Here is a 6,296-nt window from a genome sequence, read left to right on the forward strand (position 1 = left end):
AGCGTGGTCCTCACCAGCTAAAAGATGCCTGGTTTTTAAGTGTTGTTATTTTATGTTTTTACTGTTTATTTTATGTTTCAGGAAGCCCTGCAATTGTGTAAAGGGGATTGAAAGGGAATGGGAGGGGTGTGGGTGATCCCACCCCATCCTTCTGCTCCTAATTAAGCTGTGGAGGTCTTCAGCTTGTCTCCACCTCCTTCATTTTCACCCACATCCTTCCTCTGCTCTCTTTCATTTCCTTGCTGCATCTCTCTTTAGCGCTCCCTTACAACACTACCCTCATTTTTGGTGTATCTTTCCATTCTCCAGCCATCACTCTTGCCACATTTCCTGTTCCAATTCCCAATTCCCAGTCTCAATTCTCTATTTTAACCTTTTAATTACTTCCCTTAGCCATAATCATGGCTGTCCAAGAAAGACGCTTCTAAGTCGGTGTGGGGAAATCCGAGCTTGTCCCGTAGGTTGTAATTACATTCTTAAGGCATTCTGTGGCACAATGATAAAAATAAATACTCTTCCTTTTCTATAAAAGACAATGCCATCCCCTTAGTACAGTGTCCTATAATTGATACAAGGCGGTGCATAACAGTGTGGTTTGCCTGGTAGCAAGGGAAGTTGTAACTAAAATAAAAAATAAAGTTCATTTTGGCACCTTTTTAATTCATGTTTTTAGTTTGAATTAGTTTTGTAGTTTTGTTTACGTTCTCTGAGTATTTCAAAGCTGCACCCTTTTTATTGCAATTCATAGTTTTTGCGTAGTTTAGGTCTACTTTTACTGTGGAAGAGTTGCTCTTAGTTAACAAATGCTGAATAACATTTCTTATTTCTTTAAAATCACTTCAACGTTCTGTTACTGTTACCATCATTTTATTTTATAAATCTATTTTCTTTTATGTTCTCATTGAATCCATTGGAATAAATTTCTACATCTTGACCGTAGTTTGTCATAATCTTGTCAGGCTTTCTCTTGTTAAACTGTCTTGCTTTTGTTTTTCTTTGCATTTTAAAGCATGTGGTGAAGTATATTTTTAAAAGTGCAGTATAATAAAGTTATTATTATCATGGTTGGAAACAAGGGCGTAACCACGCATTCTTTTGAGGGGTCGAGTCCCCCCAAATATTGAGAAAATACCAATCTGTCCCCCACCAATATACAGCAGAAAATATGTAAAATAAATGTTCTCCTTTTACGAACCCTGTCAATGGATTGGTCTCTTGTTATGTCTTATCTTTTTTTTATTATTTCCGTTTGTTAAGAAAAGCAGTGTGTGAATCCCCCTTCCTAATTGTACACTGATTTCGTTTGAAACCAACTTGCGTTGTCAGGGTTACCTATCACTTTTTCGTCAGTCAGTTGAGAGCAAAAAAAGTAACTTGTTGGAGAGGAGATAGAGTAATGGAGGATTTGAGGTTACCTAAAAAGCGAAGAAAACTGGACCAGCAGCCAAGCATACGCGTTTTTTATCAGACAGTAAGTAACTTGATACTGAGTTAAATGTGTAAGCAAATAAAACGAGTAGCCTCGTAAAAGTAGAATATTAAATGATCGATCATGAAGGTCAGTTGCTGTTCTGCTAAAATTGTCGTTACAATGCAGGCAGCACAGAGAGACAAGGAGAGGGACAGGCACGCTGAACTCACCAAAACAAAGTGGACGGGCAGTTACTGTACGGAGAAATTACATGATTCCTTTAGATGTGAATTTCAATGGTCAATGTGGTCCTTGAAACTGTGTTGTAAATGTGCGAATTGTCATATTGTAGGCAATGCACTAAACAAAAACAATATATAGGGAAAGAAAGGCATTTGCACCTCCCCCGATGTCTAAACCATGGTTACACCCTTGGTTAGAAGCCTGGATTAGGCCTAATCCTGGGCTCTAAATGGATGCCATCATCTGAAAGCAAAGTAAGTCTGACATCGACAACCTTTGATGTTTGTTAGCATTAGCTTACCTTTATTTTTAGGAAACTTTGTATGTTGGGGTAAATTGATTTTCCCAACTACTTTGTTGGCACATTTCTTATGTTCTTTTTTTCTGTAGTTTAATTTAGTTTATACTACAATAGAAATATCATTAAAATGATAATGTCATAGACAAAATTGACAAAAACAGCTAATTGAGGCTTGCTAGCCTTTTGACTAGTTTACAAACTTCTTCTAACCTGTTCCCTGTAGTTGAAAAGTCGATTTTGATGCTCCATCTTGATGCTCATTACATCTTAGTAATTGAGTTTGTTATACCACATAAATAATTCACTGGCTATATCAAACCGAATTATAGAAAATAAGTAACACAGGTAGATTAACTATACGCATCTTTAATATCCAAAGTAATACTCTTCAGTCATTTTATCAGCCTTTAATATTTGAGTATCAATCATCAATAAAGAAAACATAGGTATCATTTATGTAAAACCTACTAACCTCCTCTGCATTCATTTGTCAACTTAACAAATCCTGTAGTAAATATACCTTTGTTAAACAACTCTTTGTTACTTGTCAACAACCAGCAGCGTCAGCTAATGTTAATCAAAATTCATAAAACAATGTGCAACTTATCCATAAAGGTTGTAGAATAACACAATGTAGTAGTTCAACCAACCATTTGCAATCTTTCATTTAGTCATTTAGTTCTACAGTAAGTGGGAATAAATAAAATGAGTTAAAATATTTCAAAACGCTTCATTGTATTTAAGTTTCGGTATCCAACGTAGACATGTCCTGCTCTCGCTCTCCAGCATCAGAACTGTCAGCATCAGAACTGTCATTGCTGTTTGCAGCTGTGCTTCCCCGCTCCTCCACTGTGCAGGAGATAATAGCCTTAAGTCCTGCACTGCAATTGAATCAGAGCTGGCCTCACAACCACCACAGCTGCTCTCATTACAGCGCAAAGAGGGAGAGGGGCTCAGATGGGTTGGAGGAGTGTGCGTATGTGTGTCTGTGTGTGTATGTACACACAGGCTAATAAGCTTAGCATTAAATGTGAAGACAGATCTACCGCGCGCACGTGCACACACACATGAAATAGAGGCAAAATGAGGCTGACAGAAACAGAAACAGAGAAGCTGAAATTAAATAGAGAAAGAATGCATTAACCAATTAATAAAACTACACACACACAAACACAAGCCGTTGAGTGCCACTGTTTGGTCTAAGGCTGAGGTTGGGTGAAGCAATGCGCCCCACCAAGATGGCTCTTGTTATTTCCCTGTATAACCAAATAATCCTCGGGATGTTATCACAAAGTTGGATGTTCCACAAAAGAAAAAGAGGCCAAAACATGACAACACATGGACGTTTGAAAGCACACTCAGAGATGAATAAGTGTTGTAAACTACAATATAATATTAATTGGCTTCATTGAAAAAGACTCATCCTGTATTTTGGTCAATCTAGCGCAGCGCCTGTTCAGTGAGTGCAAAGGCGCGCTACAGATTTCTCAAATAACCCTCATTCAATGTTGTCTCCAAGTGAAGAAGAGTTTGGTGGCAATGTTTATAATTGTAGTATACCAGTAGTATATTCTTTCGGCTCTTAAACACCATTAGAAGTCTAACTTACTTCTTCCTCTGCAATCCAACCATCTACCTTGTGGCTACACCTCAGCTGTGTCTGAGCTACAACTAAAGCTACCAGATAGCAAATTATAGTGAGAAGCTTAAAGTTATATGCTGGACGTCAGAAACGGGATCTTTGGAATTTTGGGGCTGAGCGGCAGCTTGTCCCGTCACACTGTGAAATCCCATTAGCCCCGCGGCTAAGGGAGAAGAAGGGAGAGCTTTGAATAGGATCACTTTAAATGACATCCAATATCTTTAGCCTCAATTACTATTGGTCATTATTATCATATTTCAATAACTATAGCAGAAGCGACATATGACTCCTCTTTTTAAGATAATAATGAAAGGATACGTTTTAATACTGTTGTCACTGTTGTTGGGAGCGGCTAGGGGGTCGTATTATGTTACTAGCAAATGAGGAACTAAATTATGGACATTAATAGAATTATTAATAATCACTAAGATACTTCTTCAGAATAAATAAATAACGGGGCACCACCCTGAGCTAACAGGGACCAATAACCAATACTATAAATCAAGTCTCATAATTGATATCCACTCCTTGAAAGTGAAGATGTTGGAAGGATTTAAGTTCGAGCACTGGCAATGTATGTCAACTGTCACCACGATATAAATGCACAAGTAAACACAGGAAAACAGTTCTTTAAAGTATAACAGGGTTTATTAACTCAAAGAACTACTGATCAAGATCACCTATAACTGCAATCAACAATCCCCATAACACTTATTTTAAACCTACTCACTAAACAAACAATCAAAACCAGAGTGTGTATGTGTGTGTGTGTGTGAGCACAAAGGGAGGTGCGAGAGGGAGAGACGAGGGGGGTGCTAGGAAGGAACGGCGGTGGGGTTGCGCGCAACAACAAGCGGAGTGCCGATTATCACACTAGGGGGCGAGCGAGAGCAGCGCGGCGGAAGTGAGACATTTAAATCAAACCACCGAGGAAGACGGGAATGCTAGGCAGTCTAATACGACTACTCTACGCGAGGGGCGAGCGGGAGCGAAATGCAGGGAAGTGTTCCACGTAATTAAACAACGAGGAAGACAATAATTGCACTGCTATGGCAACGCAATCTGTTGCTAGGGACCACGGCTTGGAAAAAGGGGGGGGGGAATACGAGATTCTGACCCGCGACCAGCGGAACGTAGATCAGCAATGTGAATCATTATGGTCGGACTTATGTGTGTGCAGTTACGGAAACCAACGATGTGGCTCGCGATACGAAATCAAATCACGGCCGAACGGATCTCGCGGCGGAGACCCGGGAGAAGCGATCTAAGATCGAAAAGAAAATAAGGAACTATTTTGACCATGAGATATCATTCAACAGCGTAATACAGTTGGCACTTTCAATCCCTTGCGGCAAAGCGTATCACAGTATCGGATCCACAAGAAATATTACGACATTTGCAGGTACACATTCTAACATAAATCAAAGGTAGCGGATTCGTTGATCCGGACTATATCGTACCACGTTTTGATTGAACAAATCCAATAAACATCAAGTTTATATAAACACGCTAAATTAGTCTGCCCAGAAAACCAGTCTCTTACTGTTTGATGGGTGTTGCTCATCAGCTTCCAGCTGACTGAGGAAAGTTGAGCTCCGCATAGGGAAACTCAGTGGGCAAAGGCGATTTAGAACTCGTTCTGAACAGAGGCGGTGGGGGGTCAGAGAGCAGCCGTCCCTCCAGTCCTCCGGGGTGAAATGGAGATAAAATCAAAAAGCGGTTTTCTTTCGTACATCCTCTTTTTATGACTAAGGGGGTCTGGACCCCCTCGCAGGGCTCCTGTTATCAGCCCCTGGCATCAGGTCACGGGGGACCCCTATATTTTTGTGTTTTTCCTTTGTCCTCAGTGAAGAAAAACGTGGTACCTCACTAGAAAAACTCAGTCTTCTAGTGAGCCATGTTTTTGCGGGACTATCAGATACAATCCTCCAGGAGGCAGTAGCGCCAGTGACAGTACTGGAGGCTACCACCCTACTAAAGGAACTGCCTACTCCGTCGTCCAGGGCCCGACGGAGTACTCAACTCCGACCTAAAGTACAAAGATACGCGGGACATTGCGAAGTTGCTCAACGCTGTGCTCTACATAGGAGTGCCCTCACACACATTCCTAGAGAGCCGGACCATCCTGATACCAAAGAACGATAACCCAGCGAGCCCTGGGGAATATCGACCAATTTCGATAAACAACGCCTATTGCTGCCTATACCGCCTACGCCCTCGGATCCACAAACCTATGTGGCGACAACCTCAGAATGGTGAATGGTGTACGGCAGGGAGACCCTCTCTCCCCTCTGCTGTTCAATCTGATATGTGAAGTGAATGAAGCCCTGACCAAGGCGGAGGCCATAGGCGTAAGGTTCAGAATGTGCTCTGGATACCTGCTCCAAACGACCTGTTTGCCTTAAGTAAGCAGGGCTTGCAAACAAAAACTGACGAGGTAACATCCTGCCTAGCCAAGGCCGGTCTGCGTGCGAATCCTGACAAGTGCGCTACCATAGCGATGATAGCCGATGGAAGGAACAAGAAAGTGCTGGTCGACGAGAGACCATGCCTCGCTATAAGTGGCGCAGAAGTCCCGGGCATGCAGCCGACCCAACTATACAAGTACTTGGGAATCAAGGTCAGCACAGTGGGAAAAGTGCAGACACCGGAAGCTCGTATATGAGACATGTTGTCTAACCTCCGGAGGGCCCCGCTCA

This window comes from Gasterosteus aculeatus, chromosome 5 (genome assembly GCF_964276395.1).
Source record: "Gasterosteus aculeatus chromosome 5, fGasAcu3.hap1.1, whole genome shotgun sequence".
Lineage (NCBI taxonomy): Eukaryota > Metazoa > Chordata > Actinopteri > Perciformes > Gasterosteidae > Gasterosteus > Gasterosteus aculeatus.